Here is a 26652-nt window from a genome sequence, read left to right as displayed (position 1 = left end):
ATAATAATAATAATGATAATTATGTAGTAGGTACCTTTCAGTGTGCCAGATACTGTTCTAAGCCTTTGTATAAGTTAGTTCATTTAATCCCCATAACTACCCTGAGGGAGATACTGTTACTACCGTTATTTTATAGATGAAGAAACTAAGGTTTGGAGAGAGAAAGTAAATTTTCCAAGATCACACAGTGAGGAAGTGGCATCTTCAGGACCAATTCTCTTCATTGTGGCTGTCTCAGATGGCCTTGGGGCAAGGCGGGTGATGTACATGCTTGAAGTCCCTGAATGTCATGCAGCAGGGAAGAGTGGAGAGCTGGAGTGTATGCCCAGTCTAATGTTTCAGATTCACATTAAACAGCAACAGCAGCGCCTCTGTGAGGCCCAGCCAGAGCTCACCTGCAGGTAGCATACTGCAGACTAACAGAGAATTTGCAAGCATTCATTTTTCATATGTTGAAGCAGAGTCCTAAAGGGATGAAATGACTCACCCAGTGCCTCAGACAGTAAGTAGCAGCACCAGTGGACCAGTTCCCCTTATAAACCTTTCCCTGCCTCTAGTCCTACAGTTTCAACCCCTTCTCAGGATAAGTGGTTCTCAAAAGGGACACTGCTTAGAAGTTTCTGGAGGCTCTCTTGTATGAGTCAGAGTATAAAAACTGTCTTCATCATCCATTTCACTTCAGCTGTTCCATGTGTGTCTTGGGTTGTGTGTGGTGTAGGGTTGATATAGGAAGGGCATCAGATGTGTTGGATAGAAGATTCTAGACTTTAAAACCATGTTTTAATGCTGACTTCTTCTGGTGCTTTAATGAGACTTTTGTTAGAAAAGAAGAGGAAATGTAAACATGGCTCTGATATAATTAAAGACATGATGGGATCCTTCACCCAGGCCACATGGACTCTGACTATCTGTATCCTTTTATGGCTCTTTGCTACCCACTGCCACTGTTCCTCTTGGTGCAGGTGGCAGGTGCAGGGCTTGTTTGCAGGGCTCAGTCTCTTCTTTCTGACAGGAAGATTGAGTAAGGTGAGATAGTATCAAACCCACTGAGCCAGAGGGCTTCAATTCTAGCTGGCAGGACCAGGAGCCTGCCTACTTCCTCCTCTAAGCAGACGCCAGGAGGACGGACCCCAACAATTTGTTGTGCGCATCCTGACTCCTCCTACTCTTCTGCCTCTTGCCTCCTCATGTTGGGAGGCACCTAAAGCTGAGACATTGAACTTTATAAAATGCACATGCATTAAGTCCTCTCAAAGAAATCTATGAAGGATATTATATTCAGCCCCATTTTACAGATGAGGGGACTGACTCTTGGAGGCCAATCCCCATATAGAAAAAAGTAGTTGGAACTCAGCAGCCCCAAATCCTAAGGCCATGCTCTTTCTGCCCTGCAGTCACCTTGACTCTTGTTGAGGGCACTTCAAATTCAGACAGATCCAGGCCACCTTAATTTGGCTGCATCCTCATCCTGTGCCCACCAAGTACAGAGCTCTGAGCAGGAGGCTCAGGTGAACCTGTTTCTCTCTCAGACCTGCTGTGCTCTCTGAAAGCTCAAGGCAGTTTTCTGCAGGTCATATTAAGTATGTAGCTTCAGTAGTAGTATTAATTCCTTACAGTACTGTTCACACATCATTTCCTTTAAATGCTAAACATGTGAAAAGTAATTCACGTTCTCCTCTCACTCCTTTCTTCCTCTTTAACCTGTGATTGTCTCCTCTCTCTTTTGCTTTTCTCTTTCTCCTGTTTCTCTGTGAGTGGCAAGAGACCCCAGTTGGTTATTATTCACTGCATACAGTTGTTAAATTACACCCAGAGTGAATGTCAGCCTGTGATGGAAGAGCTGCAGCATCAGCTCCATCTTAATGACCACCCCATGCTTCCTGGGGTGGGAAGCACTACCGAGCTGTCCACAGCATAAGGTGCAGTCGCTAAAGGGAGAGGTGGGCAGCGGGGTACGTGGGACTGGGTTAATTCCTGCTCCTTAGTCACCCACCCCCTGCCCCTGTGTGTCAGGTGCCGTTTTCATTTCTGTCTGTTTGCCCCACACGGTGTGGCAGAGCTTCGCTGTCCTGACGGCATGGGCAGTCAAGCCTGCCGTTTTCCATCTAAAAGCTTTCTTCATGAGGAGATGGAAAAAAACAGAAGAGGAGGAGAATGAGAGAGCCCTAAGTGAACAGGTACCTGAATACCTTCCTCTATGTGTCTGCAGCTCCTCCCCCTCCTGCAAGGAGAGACCACAGTGATTGACCCCCAGCATCCTGTAGGAAATCTTTGCTGCCATCAGTCATTGTGGGGGTACCTGTGTGAGGACTGGGGTGGAGAAGGAGCCTCAGGCCTAGAGTAGGAGTCCTGACAAAGGGAGAGAGAAGAGATCATCCTCCCTCAAAGCTATGGAAGACAAGGGACTCTCCAGAAAGATCAGAGTTTCATTTATTGCCTTAGGTGAGCAGGTAGCCAAGAACTGTGTAAAGAATAATAAATATTGACACAAAACGTAGAGAGGTTGTGGGTTGGTTCCTGGGTCCCAGGCTGTGAGGTCAGAGCAGACTTCTGAGACTTATTTGCTTTCCTGGCTGGAGTTCCCTTGCAGCTCACTTCTGGGGGTTCTCCCCCTCCCTCACTCCCCACCTCCAACTTCTACCAAAGCCTTGGTGTCCAGGCGCTAAATCCCATCCTTTCCTAAGGTCCCCTCGAGGCTGAACCATCTATATTATCATTCGTTCATTCCTTTATTCAACAATACCATTTTATTTGCTGTAGCCTCATTATCTCTTATTTTTTTCTTATAAATTCTGTGCTAAATGCTAGAGATATAAAAAGGAATGAGATACTGTTGTTTTCTAGAGGAGTTCCTGGTCTAGTTGGGGGGGACAGACAAGACTCAACACAGTACCAAGTGTCACAGTAGAGATATCTATAGGGTCTCATTTGAGAACTGAAAGTGGCCTGAAGGAGGGCAAGCCCAGGAAATGCAGGAAGGGTCAGAAAGCCTTTTAAGAGAAGGTGATGCTGGAACTGACTAGATAAGGAGAGAAGGGAAGGGTGGCCTAGGCACCCTGCAGCATGAGTTAAGGCGTGGAGATATGAGAAAGCACAACACATTTGGGAAACCAAGTAAAGGGCAATAGGTTTGGCATAGATGGGGTCCTGAGGGGTCATGCCTTGAGAAGAGAGTGAAAATCTATGAAACGTGCAAACCACAAAGATCATTTTATGTCACGCTAAGGGATTCATTTGAACTATATCCTGAGAGCTTCAGGAACCCACTGAAGAACCTTTACACAGAGCAGTGACAGTAAAATTTGCATTTTATAAAAAAAATTCCTTGGGAAATGGTGTGCAGGAGGATTGCTCAGAGCAGTGTGACCTGGTGGCAGAGCTCATATAGAGGCCTTCACAGGGATCTTGGCCAGAAAAGAGGAAGGTCTGAGCTAGAGCAGCGGCAGGCAGATGAGGCTGAGGGAGGAGGACTTGGCAGAAGGGATTAGCTTTGGACAGGAGGACGCTGCTTCTGCTCTGGGACGGCAGAGACGGGAAAGAAGGCTGCATATTGCTAGAATTACATCCACATATTTTTCCCATTTCAAACAAGTTTAATTCAGTTTTCATCCTTGAACCTAACACCAAGGCATTATAATGGTATTGACTCTTGTAAATACTCTCTGGAAGAAACTTGCGGGTGTTTATTTGTGTGTCCTATCAGTTTTCTAAGACGCTAAGCTCTTCAAGGGAGGGCACACGATGCATTTATCCATCTATTATCTGCAGCATTCAGCACACCAGGCATACTTAATAAGCATTTAATAATAATAAGAGCTGAGCCCCAGGAGCATTATTAGATTTGTCAGTGAAGGAATAAGTAGGTTTGGAAGCAGTTTGTCTAAGTTTAAATTTTACTTAAAAAATATCAATTGTTTGAACTTTTGAACATATTAAAACCCATTCCTGAAATATAATACAAACAGCTTCTGCTCTTGGTTTCCTAGGTAAATATTTTAGTTGGCTTAATTGGAGATTGTTTCTTAAAATATAGGAGGTGGTACTTCTCTATAGCTTAATAATCTCTGACAATCAATCAACCTGTCTTTAGAAAAAGAGCTTTTGACAAAGAAGGTTGACATTTTCTAATTCAGGTCCCTATTCTCTTTTTTGATATTTATATAAATTAGAATAACCACCATTAGTTTATCTCTTATTTGCAATATCTTTTTCTCTCTCATATTCACTTCCTTGTCACATTTATCTTTATTACTCCTGGGTATTCCTCCATTCCTTAAGGCCGTCTTCTCCTCTTTCCTCCTGAGTCTTTCTAGTCTCTGTCCCCAGTTTAATGACCAGTAAGACATCTGCCATCAGGCCACTGGATACAATGTATTTCCACAGTTTATCAGTGCTGGGCACCAGACCGTGCTGTGCCCCTGTGTCTTATGATGCATCCTTTCCCTGAGACTTTGGTAAGCCTGAAAGAAAGTTTTATTGGATTTAAGAACAAAACTCACTATTTCCTGCCCTCCCCCTCCATTTGGGCTCTACATCCCTAGGACACACAGTGCATCTCCAGTGGCCCTAACCTGAGGGTACTATTATAACCATTGCAATATGAACAATAGATTTTTGACTCCCTGTGTTGAATCCAGGCAGTCCTCATCAAAGATAAGTTCTCATGAGTGGGTGGTGTTCATCTTTATCTACTTAGGCTGGCTCACAGCCAGTCTTGGGTTTTCATATGGACTTTTACACATATAAGAAGTAGTAAGTCAACTTTAAATGAAGCCCTATGTAACATGGCTTGCCTGGGCCATGGAATTTGGAGCTCCAAAATTTTGTCCTTTGTGTTGGTCCAGGATCAATGGCTTTGATCCAGTTTAAGGAAAGTAGAAGGAGAGAAGGAAGCATGTTTATGTCTTTCCTGGAGGCTGCCCTCATTACAGAGTATAAGCTAGTGCCCATACTTACTAGAGTGTGTTTATACTACACATGGTGTGTACACAGAATCCCAGGGCTCCTTCTGATCACTTCCACTACTTATCAAGCATTTCTAGATTCCATTAAAGTGGTTCTTGTCTTCTGCAGCGGTCCAGCAGTGTGCTTTGTGTCAGGCACTTATCAGGCCACTTTGAATGCACTTTCTTCAATTCCAGGCAGTCGCTGAATACACTGGGCTGTATTCTGTGACAAGTCTCAAGCAAGCGGACAGGACTTGAAACAAATCATATAAGAGACTGTAGAAGGAAGTGGTGGTTTTTAACTTGTAGGAGAGAAGGTCAAGGCAGGACGTGATGGTTTTCTTCAAGCATTTGAAATTTTGTCATATGGAAGGGGATTAAAGTTGTTCTATGTCTCCCCAAGGAGCAGAATTAGGTGCAAGGTAAAGGGAGATAGAGTTCAATTCATTATAAGGAAGGACTTCAGAGTGTGAGAGTTAAGAATTTTTACACTGGAAATCAAGCTCCTTGAGTTTAAATCTACCATCTGCTAGTTACTAAAACTTGGGTAATTTCTTTCTTTCTTTTTTTTTGCTGAGGAAGATTCCAGCTAAGGCATCCATGGGCAGTAATAAGTAAAATGCCATTCATGCACACTTTTTTTTAAAGAAAAGGATGAATTGTTTTATCCTGAATTTTAAGAAACATTGAAATAATAAATCTATCATTTTTAATGTCGAGTTGTTTATACACTTTTAAAAAAAATTGAGGTATAACACACACAGTAAACAGAGCAAATCTCAAGCGTACAGCTTGATGAAATTTTACATATGTACACACCCATGCAACTACCACACAGATAAAGGTAAAAAACATTTCCAACAAGCCAGAATTCTCTCATGCCCCTTTCCAGTCAATACCACCCACTGTTCTGATTAACCGCTATTCAGACTTCTGTCAACCTTAGATAAGTTTTGCCTGTTTTTGAACTTCGTATAAAGGAAATGAAGCAGTATGTACTTTCGTATCTGGCAGCTTTTGCTCAACATCTTATCTATGAGATTCTTTCATATTGTTGCATGTAACTAGTTTGTGCAAAAAGCTTCTTATTTCTAAATGGTTTTCCATATTACAAATAAATCTTTGGAAGAAATGTGAGGCTAGAAGGAGTCTTACACAACTTCAAATCCCTGTCCTTTGATTTACAAATGAAGTATCTGACACTAAAAGATACTAAGTAGCTTGCATAGATAACTAATGGCCAAGTAACACAGTCTGCTATGTCTTCACAGAGGCAGATCTATTGCAAACATTATTCTCAGTAAGCGTCATGCAGATAGTGTCTAAATTATACATAGAAAATGTGAATTATTTAAAATTACAGATTACTAGGGTACAAATTAATCCTGTTCACTATTGGGTTGTATACACATTTTGACAATGACATTTTTAGAACAGTTTATTCTGTTTATCCAGATAAGGAAGTCATTGTCGTCATTCCCATTCACACAAGTCACAAAGCCCTACATTCAACAAAATGGAATTGATTTTCCCAGACTAAATCTTAAACACATTCTCCCTCACACCTGTGCAGGTGGGCTCACACTCACTCACACACACACACACAAGCACACATACCCCACCTACAACAGCCTATGTGAAAACCACACATTTCCTAGGATATAATCATTCATCTCTATATCACCAAGTGAGTAATTGTCTCTCCACAGCCCTATTGTTCCCGAAATTCAAAATGTGGTTCTTGGAATTGACTGAATATAGCAAAACTGTATAGTAAGGAGAAAGGAGGAGACGGAAGGATGGTAAAGAACTGCCTTCAGTGGGCAGTGCAGTTTAAGCTTTGATACTGAGGACAGGAGGTAAGGCCTGGGGGGCCTGTGGATTTGTTTGTAGTTGTTTATGGATGGAATACATTAAGTAACAGAAGTATAAAGAAACGCCATTTCATCTCCGGGAATGTGGCAATCTGAGTATTTAGGCTAACCCTCTGGCTAAAAACAAATGAAAATACTGGATAAAAAGGATGTGGTCTTAAAAGCATCAAACTGCTATAAGAAAATGAGGAATCAGGAGGCTGAAATCCAAGACAGGGAAAAGCATTGGGAGCTCTGTTTACCCAATGGTATTTGCTGATCCTGGAAACTGAGCTGCAGTCTTGATGGCGAGCAGGAGAGGGCAGAAAACAAAGCTTGGAACTCAGCCCAGGTGGGGAGCCCAGGGAAACCCTCCCATATTAAGCTAGAACCTCCGAACCAGAAATACCTGCATCACATCTCCAGGCAACTCTATGGAGAGCTTCCGTGAGACTGAGGACAAGGGAGTGAGGTCGTGAAGAAGCGAAAGAAAACTCGTCCCTGGGAAGTTGTACCCACAGCCCGCTCTCAGCCCATCAGAGTACTTGCAACCCATATTTGCATAAATGGATGGTCAAGAACCCTCCAGCAGGAAATTTAGTTTGAGGTGGCTGTGGGTTCGCAGCACTCTTAGGCACCTGGCAGAAGGAAATGCAAAACGTTGGAGGAAGACATTTTTATCCTAGACCCCTGGGAACTACCTCTCCCTCTATTTAAAAGGGTACTGAACAGTGCCGTCAAAGAAAAGCAGCACATAACGAACCCAGCATGGACCGGAAGAAACAGAGCAAGACAGACCACCAAAATCTCCAGACTTCGGCCTCACCAGACATATATTATAAAACGACTACACTTACCGTATTTAAAGAAGTAAAAGGCAAGCTTAAAAACAGCTCCAGGAAACAGGAAAGTATAAAATGTATTCCACGAGATTTGAAAAGGAACAAACTAGGGGTTTTGGGATTCCCATCTGACTGACCCTGCTTGGCCTGACCCACCGCTGGTGAGTGGCGCCTGCGCCTTCAAGGGCCTACATCGCGCCGCACATGCGCACATGCGCACATGCCGGTGCTGGGACTGCGGAGGCGCATCGGAGCCTACCCAGGAGGCAGTGCGTAGTCTCCTCCAGGACGGCGCACTACCCACGCCTCAGGGGCGTGCTCACAGCGGGAGCCGCCATCTTGTAGTTTTTCGCGTTCCTCTTTTTCTTCCTCCGCTTTCTCCTCTCCTCCGGGCCCCAGTCAGACGGAGCCGTTTTGCTCAAGGTTGAGAGCTTGGGCCTGCGGTTTAAACTGATAAAAAGATAAGTTAACGGGAAAAAAGGAAGGAAAACAGACATAACTTGCTGGCTTGTCTAGAGTCACATGTACTTAGGTGACAATTTACAGAAAGTCAACTGTGCAAGTTGATGGACGACAACTGTTTTCAGTCTAAAAATAATTAAAAAATGGCAGAATTCTTTATGGAATGTGAAGTAGAAGAGCTGGAAGCATGACAGAAGAAAGTGAAGGAGGAGGAGGATGTTGAGCCCATCTTTGTTGGAAAGATACCAAGTTCAAAACCAGCGATTTCAAATGTTGTGAACAGAGTAAACGCCAGCTCACATTCGAGGGGAATAAAGAATGGAGCAGACAGCCGAGGTATTACTGCTACATTAAGCCTACAAGTCAACGCTGCACGAACCCAACAACAAATCCAGTGGCTGCTTCCCCAGTAAATTTTCATCTTTGATCTACATCTTCAGATAGTTCTGTTATGATTCAGTCTTTGTCTACACATGTAAGTCTTTCTGAAACTACACAGTCATCTCAAGGATACATTGGATATTATTTATCAATATCAGTAATACCCAGTTAAAATTTTGGGTTATCCTGTAGAAGCATAATTGGCGTCAGAAAATATCACCATTTTATGATAGCTCACCCGGGAACTAACTACCCAGCCTGTTCATGAATCAGGTAGTATGCTTAAAATGAAGTGCTTAAACTTTTAAAATAATAATATGCTTAAATTAGACAGGTACAGTGTTGAATGCTGTGCTATCAAAACATGAATAAACTTATAATCAGTAATGAATATTGCATAATGGTACATTATTTAAGATTATAAACTAGGCCAAGTGTTCTTAGTTCTTAACTGGCAAAGTTGTAGCTTTTTATTCTGAAACCATGCTTTCATAGTTTAGGTTAAAGAACTCAAAAAAGTTTAGTTAATATTTATTGAATTGTTGATATTTGTAAGGTTTTGAGCTAAATGCTATGCATAAATTAATCTCATTTAATTCTTAAATGTTCCTGTGAAGTAGGCACTACTATGATTATCTGTTGTTTTTTTTTCTGCTTTTTCTCCCCAAAGCTGCCCCCCACCCGCACCCCAGTACATAGTTGTATATTTTAGTTTTGGGTCCTTCTAGTTTTGACATGTGGGATGCCACCTCAGCATGGCCTGATGAGCAGTGCCATGTCCGTGCTCAGGATCTGAACCAGTGAAACCCTGGGCCACTGAAGCAGAGCAAGCGAACTTAACCACTAGGCTGGGGCTGGACCCCCCCCCCCCCCGCTTTTTTTTCCTGATTATCCTTAATTTATAGTTGAGGAAACTGAGGCTCACAGAGGTTAAATAATTCACTCAAAGTCACACAGCTGGCAACTGATAGATCGGGGGCTTCAATACATATTAATGTGTGGTTTATATGTATATGAATGCATACATCCGTTATATGTTGTATATAAATGTATACTTAAAAAAAAAAAAGGGCCGGCCCAGTGGTGTAGTGGTTAAGTTTGTGCACTTGGCTTGACAGCCAGTGTTCCAGGGTTAGATCTCAGGCACCGACCTAGCACTGCTTGTCAAACCATGCTGTAGGGGCATCCCACGTAAAATAGAAGGAGATTGGTGCAGGTGTTAGCTCAGTGACAGTCTTCCTCAAGCGAAAAAAAACAAAAGAGGAAGATTGGCAATAGTTGTTAGCTCAGGGCCATTCTTCCTCTCACACACACACACACACAAAATGGAAGTATTGCCTTAGTGTGACAGTTTTCAAGGTATAGTCTTCAGTGCCCTGGGTTCTACTGAGACTCTCCTATAGGTTTGGGAGTCCACGTAATTATCATGGTAATACAAAGATACATTTGTCTTTTTCATCATATTGACATTTCCAGTGACGATGGAAAAGCAATGGTGGGTAAACTGCTGGTGCCTTAGTGTGAATCAAGACAGTGGCACCAAGCTGTAGTAGTCATTTTTGTATTAGTCACCACCATGCACTCACAATAAACAATATTCCAGTTACACTCAATTTGCTTAATGAAGTATTAAAAATGTTACTAATTTTGTTAACTCTCTTCCCTTGAATATGTCTTTTCAAAATATTTTGTGTGATGAAATGGGTAGCAATGTGTAAAGCACTTCTGTGTCTGAAGTATCATGGTTATCTTGAAGAAAAACACTGATGTGATTGAACTATGAGCTAAACTACCTACTTTTTTAAAATAGAAGACTACTTTTACTTGGAAAAAAGGAACAACTAGAACTTTGAGGAGCAGAAAACAAAATAACTGAAAGTAAAAACATATGATTGATTTAGCAACAGATATATACAGCTGAAGAGAGAATTAGGGGACTGGAAGATGAATCAGAAGAATTATCTAGAAGGCAGCAGGGAGAGATCCTTCCCACTGTTCTTCTTGAGAAAAGAAAATGTAAAAAAGAGGTTAAAACACGTGGTGGATAGAGTGAGAAAGTAAAGACCACCTCTGCGTATAATCAGAGTGCTAGGAGTGGTGAGAGAAAATAGGCAGAAGCAATATATTTGAAGAAATAATGCCATAGTTTGCATGCATAGATCCCATTGGTTGCATCATAATGATAAAAAGTTTAGTTTACTAGAAATATATAACAATTTAAAATTTATATATACCTAAAAGTCTGACCCTAAAATAGCTATATCTATATTTATCTACTTATATTTTATAAATTAACAGATTTACAAGAAAAAAATGTACAGATTCAAGAAGTATAACGAATACTGAGAAACATAAATAAATGTATATTTAATTTGTATTTCAAAATAGTTTTTGATTTAAAATTATATCATATTACAGCATAAAATCAACTACATAAAGAATATTTTAAACAAAGTCATAGAAAAATGATAGATTATTATAAAGAAATGACCAGTAGACTAACTCCTGACTTCTCCACAGCCACAACAGAAGCCAGAAGATAGTATAAACTTTACATGCTGAAAGAAAATAATTGATACCTTAAAATTTTATACAAGTGAAATATCTTTTAAGAATGAAGTAAAAGTTTTAAAAACAAAGCAATATAAAAACTAGAATTTTAGTCACTAGCAGATCTTCACTAAAGGACACGCTAACGGTTGTACTTTAAACAGAAGGCACATGAGCCCACCATGAAAGGTGTGAGTTGCAAGATGGAGTGAAGAACAGATAATGAATAAATAACTGAATCTAAATGAGTATTAACCATTTACAACAATAATAAAAATGACTAATAGTAATAAAACTAAAAATTGAAAACTACATGATAACAAAAATGTACAAATTAAGTAGGGAGGTTAATGGGGTTAAAGTGTCTTTCTTACTTTTTCTGAGAGAAGGGTAAAGATGTTAACTTTAAACTTCAACAAATTAAGTAGACATCTTACTCTCTAGGATAATCACTAAAACAGTAGAAACTGAGTGCGTAACTTATAATTAGCAGATGGAAAATAAAATTAATAAAAATATTCAGTCATCTAAAAGAAGGCAAAGAAAGAGGAAAAAAACCCAGGAGAGGAGGAACAATTAGAAAACACAGAATAAGATGATAATTTTAAGCCTATTAAGTACAAAAACCAAAAATGCTCTAATTCAAAAAAATAGCAGATTGGTTTAAAAAAACCAATGATATGCTATTTACAAGCAACATATCTAAAACATAAGGGTATTGAAAGAATGAATATAAAAAGTTGGAAAAATATATACCATGCAATATTAACCAAAAGAATAATGATATAGCTATATTAGTATCAGATGTAATAGACTTTAGACAGAGGTCAGTTCAATGATTAAAAGTTTTGATTGACTAGGAAGATATAAAACTTTTAGATTATGTGAATTTAGTAAAATGACATCAAAATATGTGATATAAAAATTAACAGTTGTAGAAGGAGAAATAAAAACATTCACAATTATGATAGGCGATTTAAAGAAAATACTCCTCTCACTCACTGATAGAACAAGCTAACAAAGTATCAATAATGGATATGGAAGATTTAACCAATATGATTAACGAACTTAATATAACAGATATATGCAGAACACTGCAGTAAAAAGCTCAGAATACAATGTCTTTTCAAGCAAATATGGAACATTTAAGAAATTGATCATTTACCAGACCTTAAATCACTTGTCAGTGAATTTCAGAGGACTGAAATGTCAAAAGACTTTATTCTTTTTGACTACAGTGCATTTAAGCTAGAAATCAATAACAAAAAGATAACTAGAAAATCTCATGTATTTGGGATAAATAACTCACACATTAAAGGAAAAATCATAATAGAAGTTCAGAAACTATTTTGAATTGGACAGTAACAAAAATGCTACATATTGATACATATGGGATGCAGATAAAACAGTCCTTTGTAGGGAAATTTATGGTGTTTTATAGCTTATATTTAAAAAGAAAAATCCTGGAAATTAATAAGTTAGACATCTGTCTCATGAAGTTTGATAAAGGGAAATACAATAATCTAGAAGAGTGTACAAAGAAGGAAATGAGTATAAATGAAAGAAATTGGTAGTAAACATATACAGTATTCACAAAGTCTAAATTTTTTTTTTGAAAAAATCTTACACATTTACAAATGTCTAACAAGGCTGGTCACAGAAAAATGATAAAAGGCACATGTAATCAATCTAAGGAATGAAAAAGAGGATTGCACAATAAATGGTACCTAAAAAGGTAAGAAGTTATAAAAAATTTATGCTAATGAATTTGAAAATTTAGTTGAAATAGAAAAATTATTAGAAAATATAACTCAGCAATTGTTGTTATTACATGCCCTCAAGATGTCTGTGACTCCTGGCTATCCTATGAATGAGTGATGGTCACAGCGTCCTGTCCTCAACAGCCCTGCTCAGCTCCTACCTATGACTTCCTTTATGGAGTCAATCCATCTCATATTTGGTTTTCCTCTTTTTCTCCTGCCTTCCCAGCATTGTTGTCTTTTCCAGAGAATCCTGCCTTCTCATTATTTGCCCAAAGTGGACTCCTCATTTTTATCATTTTTGCCTCCTATGATAGTTCAGGCTTAATTTGCTCTAGGACCCACTTGTTCGTATTTCTGGCAGTCCAGGGTATCCGGAGACCTCTCCTCCAACACCAAATTTCAAATGAATTCATTCTTTTGCGGTCAGCCTTCTTTACTGTCCAGCTTTCGCACCCATACATGGTAATCAGGAATACGAGGGTATGGATAATCTTGGCCTTGATCTTTAATGACACTTTCTTACACTTGACGATCTTTCCTAATTCTTTCATTGCTGCTCTTTCAAGGCTCAGTCTTGATTTCTTGGCTGCATCTCCATTTAAATTGATGACTGAACCAAGATAAACAAAATCTTTTGGGGCCAGCCCCGTGGCTGAGTGGTTAAGTTTGCACACTCTGCTTTGGCAGCCCAGGGTTTTGCCAGTTCGAATCCTGGGTGCGGACATGGCACTGCTCATCAAGCCATGCTGAGGTGGCATCCCACATGCCACAACTAGAAGGACCCACAACTAAAAATACACAGCTATGTACCGGGGGGCTTTGGGAGAAAAAGGATAAATAAAATCTTTAAAAAAAATCTTTTAACAGTTTCAATGTTTTTATTGTCTATGTTAAGGTTGTGTAGTTCTTCTATTGTTAAGATTTTTGTCTTCTTGATGTTCAAATGCAGTCCTGCTTTGGCACTTTCTTCTTTCACTTTAGTCAGAAGTTGTTTCAAGTCATTTCTGCTTTCTGCAATAGGATACTCTCATCTATTTCTTGCATTGTTGATATTTCTTTCACCAATTTTCACTCTCTCTTCATCTGAGTTTAGCCTAGTCTTTCATATAATATGTTCTGCACACAGATTAAATAGATAGATAAAATGTGCCTTTGTCAGACACTTTGCCTATAGGAAACCATTCTGTCTCTCCACATTCTGTTGTGACAGTGGCTTCTTGTCCACAATGCAGGTTATGCATCAGGAGAATCAAATCCTGAGGCATCCTCGTTTCTTTCAGAGCAGCCCGTAGCTTTTCCTGATCTACACAGTCAAAAGGTTTAGTGTAGTCTAAAACTTCTCCTGCAATTCTTTGGAGCACTCCAGTAGCCAATTAATAGTCGTAATTAGATCTCACATGCTTCTCCCTTTAAAAATACAGCTTGGACATCAGGGGTTTCTTGCTCCATATGAAGTAAAAGATTTTGTTGCAGGACCTTTAGCATCATTTTACTTGCATGGGAAATTAGAACAATGGTCTTATAGTTACTGCACTTCTTGGTGTCTCCTTTCTTGGGGATTGGGGGATATATTGAGCATTTCCATTCTGTAGGCCATTGTTTTGTTTTCCACATTTGTTGGCATATTCTTGTTAGGATTTTCTTTCAGATTCAGTCTCTGTGGCTTGAAATAATTCTATCGATATCCCATTTACCCCTGGTGACTTATTTCTACCCAGTACTTTCACATCAGCTTTTATTTTGCTTTCTAAAATTACAGGTTCTTCCTCATAGGAATCTTCTTCAAAGGAATCTGTTATCCCTTTGTCTCTTCTGTATAGATCTTCAGCATACTATTTATTTCTTTCTTTTACTTTCTGATCAGATCGTGTGCTTCCGTGTTGATCATTCAGCATTCCTAATCTAGGTGAAAGGAGAGTCCCATGCTGCACAACACGCACAATTGGAACATGGAACGTGAGAAACGTGAACCAAGGTAAACTGGAAATTGTAAAGCAAGAAAGGGAACTCACCAGTACTGATTCTCAAATAAGTAGAAAACCTAAAGATTATCATAATCTTTAAAACATTCAATTGATAGTAAAATAAATCTTTCATAAAAGAAAATGCCAGGCCTGGTGGCTTCATTGGCTCGTTTTTTCAACCATTAAAGGAAGAAAAGTTTCACTCTCATGTAAATTTTTCTAGAGAATATAGAAAGAAATGACAATCACTAGTTTTTTGTTTTATGTTTTTTAAATGAGGCTTACATAGTCTCAATACCAAAACACAGCAAGGGTATGAGAAAGACAAATTACAGGCTTATTTCACTCATAATATAGATGCAGAAATTTTTTTAAAATATCCAATAGCAAATTAAATCCAATGATCTTTGAAATCATTTCTATATCATGACCAAGCATCTTTCCAGGAAAGCAAGTTTGGCTTAAGTTATAACATCAATTAGCTTAATTCACCACATTAACAGATTAAAGGAGAAAATTATATTATCATTTCAATAGATGCACTAAAAACACAGGGGCCTTTTGCGGTAGTTATAATATACTATTTTTGATCTGGGTGGTAGTTATAGGAAGTGTTTGCTCTAGAATTATTTGGAAGAGTGTACATAAATATTTTGTGAACTTTTTGTGTGTATGTTTCACAATAATAAAGAAAGCCCTAAGCTGTTTATATTTTCTTGAGTATATTTGAAAAAAAGTTGTAGAGGAAAGATATTTTAGAGTGGTGTGAATAGATTCAAGAATAGAGACAGAGAAAGATCATTCTGGAATTGGAACATCTTGAAAACAGCATGGAAGTGGGAAAACATGCTTCTTTGAGTCCTCTCAGTAGTACCCATATCCTTTAGGAGAAGGTGGGGAATTGGTGGGAAATAAGGCAGTTATATAGGTTAGGGATATATCATGTGAGATCTTCCTAGACTTGAAACTGTTTTGAAATTATTCTTCAATTAAAAAAAAAAACCCGAAACTGTTTTGAGATACATGGTCTTCTACAAAGCACACCTATGGATTTGAAAGGAAACATGACCATAGTTGTGTCCTTGTTAGCATCAGAAAGAATAAGAAAAAATTTCAACGTCTTAACATGCTATTCTTTGTTTACACTACCTAACAGGAAGTGGATAGTTGGCGATTTCCCCATTTGATTTATTTAATTACAGATGAATCATTTGGTTTAACTTATTGTTTTGACGTAGGAAATAATCATGTCTAATATTTATAGATTTCTTAATATGTATCTGGCACTTTTGACCACTGTGCTGTGTTGCCTAGCAGAGCTTCTTGGGGCAAAAGGAGACACCCCTCTGGACTTTCTTGCCTATTTTCATTTTCATTTTCATTTTGGTTGAGCATGGCTTACATAAAGCAGCCCCCCCCCCCCCCCCCAATTGCCCTGCAACTAAACACTTTTCAGCTTGGCACTGAGCCACTTACTTTTGTCAGGTCATAGTGTCTTGTCTTATTTCTACTGAACGTTATCCAGTATTTTTGTGTGTGGGGCGGGGAGGGACTGTTTTTCTATTTTAAAGAAGCTTCTTTTTTTTTTTACTTTGAAAGAGTTAGGGGCCCTGCACAAGTTAGTGTCATACGTCAGTTTAGTTAATGTGGTCTTGATTCCAGCATCCAAATCTTTGATAACCTATTTTGGGTTGAGTAAGACAGTGTTGAATTCTAAATTTGTCTCCACCTTATAAGCTAATTTGACCTGAGGCAAATTACTGACTTCTCTGAATCTTAAGTTTTCTCTTCTATAAAATGAGAAAAATAATTCTTACGTAAGCCTAGCACAGAATGTGACAAAACACAATTATCATTGAGTGGTGGTAGTAGTAATACTAGTAGTTGTTATTATTTGCACTAGGAAATATGCCAAGAAATGCAATGAGCAGACAAAGAAGGACTACATTTATGCTCTGCCTCTTGAATTCTCCCCACATCCAGCAAGCAGGATCATCTGGCCACATAGTGACTATACAGTGGTAACCAAGAGAGGTTCTTCTCTCTGGTTGAAAGCACCAGCCTGGGCATCAGGCAGTCCTGGGTTCAAATCCTTACTCTGCCATTTAGTAGCTGTGTGACCTTTAGCTAGTAACTTAACCTATCTCTAAAAAGCTTTGAATATTAAGTGCAATTCTGTGTGTAAATGGCACAGCAGAGTGGCTGATGTAATTAATTATTCAGTAAATGGTTATTATTATTTTCTCCAGGAATCTCCAGGAACTATTTCTCCAATAGTTCAATTAATCAAGAATATAAGGATCTAGAAATAATGATGTAGAAAATCCCTCCCTTTCAGTGTCTGACCCTGATGGATCCTATTTGCAGACTGTGGATTCGGTTAGCTCAGAAAGGAGAGAAGGGGAGTAACAGAAGCAACCCTTGTATGTCATTATTGTCATTGTTTCTTTCCGATCTCTCTTTTTTCGGCATCAAAAGCAAGCTCTGTTGGCAGAGCCAGTGCTGGTTGAAGGTAGCACTTTCTTTATTCTGAAGAGGATGGCAGTGGGAGGTGGGAGGTAGGAGGATGGACATTAAGGACCAAGTTATTTATTTATTATTATTGCGCACAACATAAAATTTAACATTTTAATCATTTTTGTTAAGTGTGCAGTACAGTAGTTTAACTATATGCACATGGTTATACAACGGATCTCTAAGACTTTTTCATCTTGTGAAACTGATACTCTATACTCATCAAACACTCTCCTTTCTTCACATCCGCCAGCCCCTGGCAACCATTCTCTTTCCTATTTCTAAGAGTTTTATTACTTTGGATGCTTCATGTAAGTGCAGTCATGCAGTGTTTGTCTTTTTGCAGCGGGCTTATTTCACTTAGCATAATATCCTCAAGGTTTATCCATATTATAGTATATGATAGGATTTTCTTAGTTTCATAGGTCTATTTTAAACTTTTTGTGGAACTTCTATACTGTTTTCCATGGGGGTTATACCATTTTACATTCTAACAGTGCTCAACAGTTTGCAGGGGTCCCAATTTCTCCACATCCTTGCCAACACCAGTTATATTCTATTTTTATTTATTTATTTACTTATTTTTTTTTATAAAGGCCATCCTAAAGGGTATGAGGTGATATCTCATTGCAGTTTTGATTTGTATTTCTCTTGTGATTTCTGGTGTAGAGCATCTTTTCATATGCTTATTGGCCACTTGTATCTCTTCTTTGGAGTCCTTGTCCATTGTTTTAATTGGGTTACTTGTTTGTTTGTTGTTGACTTCTAGGACTTCTGCTTATTAACCCCTAATCAGGTATGTATTTGTAAATATTTTCTCCCATTCCGTAGGTTGCCTTTCATTTTGTTGATTATTTCCTTTGCTGTATAGAAGTTTTTAAGTTTGATATGGTCCTATTTGTGTGTTTTTGCTTTTGTTTGTGCTTTTAGTGTCATATCCAAGAAATCATTACCAAATATAATGTCATGAAGCTTTCCCCCTATGTTTTCTTCTAGGAGTTTTGTGTTTTCAGGGCTTATATTTAGTCCTTTAATCCATTTTGAATTAATTTTTGTATATGATATAAAGTAAGAGTCAGACTTCCTTCTTTTGCATGTGGGTATTCAGTTTTTCCAGTACCCTTTGTTGAAGAGACTATCCTTTCCCCATTGTCTAGCCTTGGCACCTTTGTCAAAGATCATTTGGCCATATATGTGAGGATTTCTTTCTGGGGTCTCTATTCTCTTCCATTGTCTACATGTCTGTCTTTATGCCAGTACCATACTGTTTGGTTACTGTAGCTTTGTAATATGTTTCAAAATTGGGAATTAAGAGGCCTTCAGTTTTGTTTTTCTTTTTCGAGATTGTTTTGGCTATTCAGAGTCCTTTGAGATGCCATATGAATTTTAGGATGGTTTTCCTATTTCTGCAAAAAAACACCTTGGGATTTTGATAGGGATTGCATTGAATTTCTAGATCACTTTGGATAGTATGAATATTTTAACAATATTGAGTCTTCAATCCAAAATCATGGGCTTTTTTTCCATTTATTTGTGTTTTTACTTTAATTTCTTTCAGGAATATTTTGTAGTTTTCAGTGTACACATCTTTTGCTTCTTTGGTTAAGTTTATTCCTAAGTATTTTATTCTTTTTGGTGCTATTGCAAATGGGATTGTTTTCTTAGTTTGCTTTTCAGATTATTCATTGTTCGTGTATAGAAATGCAACTGATTTTTGTGTGTTGATTTTGTATCCTGCAACTTTGCTGAATTCACTTATTGGTTATAACAGTTTTTCTCTGAACTCTTTGGATATTTCTGTGTATAAGATCATGTCATCTGTAAACATAGATAATTTTACTTCTTTTCCAATTTGGATGTCATTTAAAATTTTTTTTGCCTAATTGCTCTGGCTAAAACTTCCAGTATTATATTGAATAGAAGTGGTAAGAATAGGCATCTTTGCTTTGTTCCTGATCTTAGAGGAAAAGCTTTCAGTTTTTCACCATTGAGTATGATGTTAGCTATGGGTTTTCCATATATGGCCTTTATTTTGTTGAGGTGGTTTCTTTCTCTAGTTTTTTGAGTGTTTTTATCATGAAAGGGTGTTGAATTTTGTCAGATGCTTTTCTGCATCAGTTGAGATGATCATGTGGTTTTTGTCCTTTATTCTATTAATGTAACATATTACATTTATTGCTTTTTGTATGTTGAACCATCCTTGCATTATAGGAATAAATCCCACTTGTTTACAGTGTGTAATCCTTTTAATGTGCTAGTTTGGTTTGCTAGCATTTTGTTAAAGATTTTTGCATCAATATCCATGAGGGATATTGGTCTATAGTTTTCTTTTTTTGCAGTATCTTTGTCTGGTCTTGGTATCAAGGTAATGTCGGCCTCATAAAATCAGTTCAGAAGTGTTCCCTTTTAAATTTTTGGAAGACTTTGAGAAGGATTGGTGTTAATTCTTTAAATTTTTGGTAGAATTCTCCAGTGAAGACATCTGGCTTTGTTCAGAGGTTTTTGACTACTCATTCATTCTCCTTACTAGTTGTAGCTCTGTTAAAATTTCTATTTCTTTATAATTCAGTCTTGTAGGTTGTATGTTTCTAGGAATTTGTCCATTTCTTTTAGATTATACAATTTGTTAGCATATAATTATTCATAGGAGTCTCTAAAGATCATTTTTATTTCTGTGACATCAGTTGTAATGTCTCCTCTTTCGTTTCTGATTTTTATTTGTCTTCTTTCATTCTCAGTTTAGCTCAGGGTTTGTCAATTTCATTCATCTTTTCGAAAAACTCTTAGTTCCATTGATTTTTTTCTATTTTTTTATTCTCTTTCATTTATTTCTGCTTTATTTTTTTTTATTTCCTTTGGTCTGCCAACTTTCAGTTCAGTTTGCTCTTCTTTTTCTAGTTCCTTGAGGTATAAAGTTAGGTTGTTGATTTGAGACCTTCTTTCTTTTTATATCTAAGTGTTTATGACAGTAAACTTCCCTGTTATAGTACTGCTTTTGCTGTGTCGTATAAGTTTTGGCGTGTTGTGTTTTCATTTTCAGTAAGGAACAAGTTATTAAAATAATCGGGGCCTGGGACATAATTCTCCAGTAGAACTAAATAATTAAGCCATACTCAATTATTGTGATTTTCCCAATAAAAATGTGCTCTCATTATGTATCTATCATCTGTCAATCATCTATATAAATATCTCTCTGTTTATCTATTTCTGGAGTGTATGTTTAAGATTACCTACTACAGCATCCTTATTTTCTAGAGGAGGATTCTAAGCCCCAGAGAGATAAGTGTCTTGCCTGAGATCTAATAGCCAATTACTTCCAGGGGTCTAAGGGCTCCAGACTTATTTGGAGAGCCTATGCATCCTATAGACTGAAAATACACTTAGAATGCAGAAGGCCTCAGGAGACCTTTCTTGGGAAATGATAGGTAAGGAGATTAATATTTCAATTTGTACTCTTGTCAAATATTAAAGATTTGGGAGTCTCTTAGCTGATCATCTTTTGTACTCTTCATTACACAGTGGTGTTTCTCTCCTCTATACCTGCTCATTTGTAACTTTTGGCTTTATCAGTGCAGTGCAGGTGGGGGTTGGGAGTCTTATTTAGAACGTGCTAACAGAGAAGGTGATGGAGCAATTCGGATAGTTTCTGCAGCAAGGCTCTAACTGGTCTGAGGCCACGATTTCCCTGCACGAGAGAGGCATGAGTGAGGCTGACTAATATGAGAAGCTCTGAGGAAATATGCTCTGTCAGTGAGAAACTTTTCTAACACATCAGGCTTTTCCCTAGTTCTTGTCCATTTCTCAGAGAGTTGTGGGGAGGAGGGGAGGCAGTGAAATGATACTTCTTTTTAGGGCAATCAAAAAGAGCAAGGGAAGGAGAAATTTAAATGTTTGCACTATTTTAAATAAGTAACATCCTCCTCATCATAATCGTTGTCATAAATAGTATCTGTTATAGGGGCAGATGTGCCAGGCATCTTTCTGGGTACTTTGCATACATTAAATGAGATCATTTAATTCTCACAAGAGTTCTGCAGGGTAGGCGTTATTGTCTCCATTTTACAGATGAGAAAACTTTGGCTCAGAAAGTTCAAACAGGTTGCTTAAGGTCACTCAGCTAGTGTATGTCAAAGCCAGGCTAGCTCTGTTTACAGTCCTTGCTAGATGGTGAAACTTAACTTGTACATAAAGTGATAATAGTCCCCCCAAACGCATTTTATATTCTGGACTTTTTTCTTTCAAGGACTTTGCTTGTCCACAGAGCCATGAGATCACCATGTGAGTATAATAAAATAATAGAATGGATTTTTTCAGTATGACTTATGGAAATCATTGCCATGTAGTTGTACATTGCATACTTTTCAGAGATGTGTTTCAATTTTTACAAACACTTTTATGGTCTTAATGATAGGTCCCTTAAATCGTCAAAATTTTCATAACTTTATTTGAATTCTTTGCATGTTCTTGCTGGCCAGTGGTGATACTGCAGACCTTCTGAAGGACTAACCCCCTCACTTATTGCTTTGCTCTTTTCTTTGGATACCTTATCTTCTTGATTCTATTCCAAATGTCTGCCTTGATCTTTAATTACAGTCCTCCATGGACTTGTCATAGCCAGGCTCATCCTGCACCTAGCTTCATCAGCTTTGCACTCCTGTCCCAGTCTTCATCACTGTTACTCATTTCCCTTGGCACAATCTGTCTGTTCTCAGCTCTGAGTTTATTGCCAGTTAAAGGAGCCTCCCTATTGATAGAGCCCTCTGTTTCACTTCACCTCTCCTCTGAAATCACATGATGATCCTCTCTTTGCATATGTTATTTTCTATTGTATTATTGAATTCCTATATGTAGAAAATATTTGCATTTGGAATTTGCTTAAATATGCACACATACATTTGGTAAAAACCCATTGGATATAAAGAGAGTTTAGGTGTTCTGCCAAGTGTTTTAAGTCATGATTTAGTCAACCTCTGTTACATACAGTAATACCCTGATTAATAGGCACAGGGATCTTAAGCCATAAGACACCTCCTTAGACCCCAAAGTTAGAGGAACTGACATAGCATGAAAAGATCTAAAGATCTACATTTAAAAACTTTTTTTAAAGCCTTCAGATAACAAGCTTAGTAAGTCACCTTGAAATACTTTACCTATGTCAATCACAGCCAACAAGAATCACAATGCAGGGATCGCTAGCCTAATGTATGGGAACAGTAAAATATTTATTATCTGCAGAGTTCAGTTTACATTGTTAACCTACTTCTCTGTCATTTCTCAAGAACTTCTGAAATTCTTGGCCTTTCAAATTTTGGAAGGAGCTGTTTTGATCTTAGAACAACAACAAAACAAACACTGCTTTAGCCTCTCCTTTCAGTTTATTCTGCTAATTGAGCATTTATCGACCACCCAGGACAGTTATACACAGATCAAAGAGCTCAGCCATGCACTTCCAAAAGCTTTTGAAGTCCCTTCATTATGCAAAATGGTTAAAGTGAAAGTGCTCATTTCCTGGGTATGGTAAGAGATGGGTGTAACTGCAACTTTAATTTCAACTTTCCACTTTCTTACAGTCATAGCACTGGGGTATAAGCTTGGCAATGTAAATTAGTGGAAAACCTCCAAACTGGTAGTCCAAGCATACTGGCTTTGCCACTGGCTGGCCACCTGACCTGAGCAAATTTCTTTGCCTCATAATTTCTTTGGGCCTCAGTTTCTTCTTCTGGCAAGAGAGAGGCTTATCTAAACCAACCCATACAATTCTTAGTTGCTCTTATATCTTTATTATGTGTCTACATGATGCACACACATTCACAATATTTACGCAACGTGCAAGTGCCTTTAGATGCACATAAAAGAGGGTGCAGCACTTTAAATAAACTTGATAACTCAGAATTAGACCATGACTCTTACTTTGCAGAAATGATTCTTTCCAAAATGATTCATTATGTGATTCCCTTAAGTCACAAGTAGGAAATATGTGACCCTAGACAGATTTATGCACTTAATTTTATTCAGCTAATGGGGTAAATATTTTATATGCTTGTAATTACTAAATCACAAAATAGCCTTAAAAAATTTAGTGGCAGGACCTAAAAGAGAACAGGAAAAGGCTGATACTCTGATAATTTGTTTCTCTGCCTTATTTCAGTTTTATTCTTCTTCCTTTCTTTATCTTTTTCTATTAAATGACTGGTATAAATACTTGAAATATATGTAATATATAACTTTAATAAAATTTTTTTCTGATTATAAAAATAGCAAATGCTCATTGTGGAATATTTGGAAAAAATGGAAAAGATGGCAGAAAGAAGAAGAAAATCACTCAAATTCCAACAAAGTAATTGCTGTTAATATTGTGGTATATTTTCTCCCGTGCATCTTTATATAGATAGAATCATACCTTTTTTTTGCTGCTTTTTTTTATTCAACATCACAGCATAAGAGATTTTCTATGTTGTTAAAAATTCTTGGTAAATGTAATTTTTAAGGTTATTTAGCATTCTGTCATATAGCTATGGCATAATTTACTTAACCACTTTCTTACTGTCGGCCATTTAATTACTTTCAATTTTTCACTATTATAAATGATGCTGCAGTGAACATTTTGGTTATAAAGCTTTTCTGTCTGTATTTTACATTATTTCTTTAGGATAGATTCCCAGAAATTGAATTACAGTTCAAAGATATGAACGTTTTTAAGGCTCTTGATCCATGATGCCAAATGGTTTCCCAAAATGGTTTTTATCCATTTTCACTCCCTGCAAATTGTGAGAGTGCCTGTTTCTACCATATCCTTGGCTGCTCCCCTCTAAAAGCTAAATAAAAAATGTTTATGATTTGGTAGGTAAAAATTATACTCTACTGCTATGTTTTTATTTCTGTAATTACTAGTGATATTGAACTATTTTCCATGTTTGTTAATCATCTCTGGTTTCTCTTTTGTGAATTTTCTCACATCTACAGTCTATTTTAAATTCTTTATTATATTTATGAGTATAATTTTGTGCCATCGCTATATAAATCAGATGAATACAAACCCTCTTCTTCCTTTAAAAATGTCATATTAAGTTGTTTTTTGGTTATTCTCTGCTGATTTTTTTTCTATCATTCATTAGTTTTTCAAAATCATAGTTTTAAATGGCAAGCTGTCATGATGTGCCTCTGAGTAGATGGCTTTTAAATATATGTGGAATAAACTTATAGAATTGCGTTTTATGTCTGGCTTTTCAGGCACATGTCTATTAAATAAAGTGAGATATGCTCATGCTTATCTTTTCACAGATTTCCAGGTAGCTGTGTGGGGTTCGAAATCTTCTTAAGTTTTTACAGTTTGTCATTAGTTAATAATGATTAAATAAATAATTTAATGAATGTTTTTCATCTAATATTTTGGTATATCTCTTCCCTTGTTTCTGTGGATTTTTTGATTTGGAATCACAAGTTTTTCATGTTGCTCTTTTCATTTGATATCACAATTTAAGGATTTTTCTGTTACTAAAAACTCTTTTGGAAATATTATTTTTAATGGTCTCTGCTACCTACCCCCCACTCCCACCATCTGTCTTCTGTATCATTCTTCACCAGCATAGGAAAAACAGGAACACAAATTTCTTTGGTAGTTGGCTGTATGATTAGAAATCAATGTGTGCACAGGCCCCATGAATATTTTATTGATAACAGTGGTGAAATAGAGTGTGTTCACTCTTTTAAAATATGGCTGCTCAGATGTAATTAAAAAGCTGTTCAAAAAAATTTAATCAAATTTATTTGTACAATAGCACTTAGATATGGACCAAGTGCTAGTCACTGATCAAGGTAGATCAAGTAATTTGAATATTGAACAAAGCCCAGAACCAAATGAACAATTCTCAAAGGATGAGGGGTTGTTTTTGGTCAGGTCATAGCTCAGCTCTGACTCAGTCATCTCCCTAATGACTGTTACTCTGAGCTTTGAGTCCACTAGTTCCATGAAAGAGAGTGTACTTTTAGGATGTCAGGTGAATCAGTTTAGAACAAGTTTTAGGATGCATTCTCTAAAACCAGTGATATTATATCTTCTGGGGGTGCTAACTGGAAGACCTTCACTCCCCTAAAGTCTAAAGTCCTCAAAAGAATTGTATGATTAATGTGGACCACAGCTGGTCCTTGGAACTCTTGTTGGAAGTTCTGGAGCCCCCTCCATATTCTCATGGATCACAAGGCTTTTGAGAGTATTTTGTATTTACAGGGAGAAGCCTCTTTATCAAAAGTGGCAGTCTCTGCCTTGCCTTTGCCACTTCTGCAGAACCAAGAGGAGTAAACAATTTGTTGGAGAGTAGAGAGAATGGGAAGTACAGCTTCCCCCGGCCTGTGCACTGTTTCGGTTCACAGTGCCTGGGAATCTTGGGCCCTCACCAGCCCCCTGGATCACTTTGGAAATTTCGTTTATTCCATTCCCAACAAAGGAAGGATAAATCTAGCCTATGCAATGTTTCCTTTATGAGAACTGAAAATTGTTTTTAAAATGATATTCTGTATAAAGAGACTAGGACTAGAGAACCATGAGAATATTTTATTGAATCTGACATACAAGCATAAAATACAAATTAGAACTGGGCCATTGGGAGGTGGAACTTCTGATTCCTTTCTTCCCCTATGTTATTATAGCCCTGAATGAAAACCCTTTCTGAGAGTTAATTTAAGGATCTCACCTTGCTTCTTTGGGACAGTTGTGTTTAGCCTATGAAATTTCAGTTCAATTCATTTAACAATTATTTATATGAGAGTCACTGGAATGGTTTCATTGAGTTTGAATCTGGCCTCTATCATTTTTTAACTGTAAGATCTTGGACAAGTATTGCTGTCATGAGGGACCAATGATGTGCCCATGTTGAGTGCTGAGCATGGTGCCTGGTGCAAAATAAGTGCTAAGTAAATATTAGTTCTTGTCATTATTTTTATTAGATTGTACCCTTCTAAAGGACAAGGTTTATCTTACCTTTGTATTTTTGACATCTTTGAAGAGTGCCTTTTACGTAGTAGGGAAATAATTGTTGGATTTGATTTGTTTCTTTAATAGCTTTTCTTGGGTTGAAGCAAGTCTTTCTCTCCTTGTAGCTTTGATGGTGGTTATGTTGATGATGATGGTGGTGGCTCTGGCAACATCTGTAAGATAACATGTAATTTACTATTCTGAGGTTAAATAGAGGATGTGCTTTTGCAGTTGCCAGTCTGACACCTTTTGCCAGCACCCTTGTAAATTTCACTTTAAAAAGCTTTGTAAACTGCATTGTTTTAAAAAGAAACATTGTGTGGCTGCATCTGTACAGTAGGTGAGAACATTTAAATTTAGAATTACTAAGGAGACTGTCAGATTCCATGAGGTTAAGAATAAAATT

General features: G+C 37.6%; 1 protein-coding gene and 1 pseudogene across 3 annotated transcripts in view; both read left to right on the top strand.

The window, feature by feature from the left end:
- Positions 1 to 26652, top strand: part of GRIN2B (glutamate ionotropic receptor NMDA type subunit 2B) — a 423510-nt gene that overhangs the window by 66086 nt on the left and 330772 nt on the right. The gene's annotated exons all lie outside the window — the stretch shown is intronic.
- Positions 8208 to 8752, top strand: LOC139041648 (zinc finger protein 280D pseudogene; annotated as a pseudogene).

This window comes from Equus asinus, chromosome 22, assembly GCF_041296235.1.
Source record: "Equus asinus isolate D_3611 breed Donkey chromosome 22, EquAss-T2T_v2, whole genome shotgun sequence".
Lineage (NCBI taxonomy): Eukaryota > Metazoa > Chordata > Mammalia > Perissodactyla > Equidae > Equus > Equus asinus.
The sequence above is the reverse complement of the archived record's forward strand: the minus strand, read 5'-3'. Positions and strand labels throughout refer to the sequence as shown.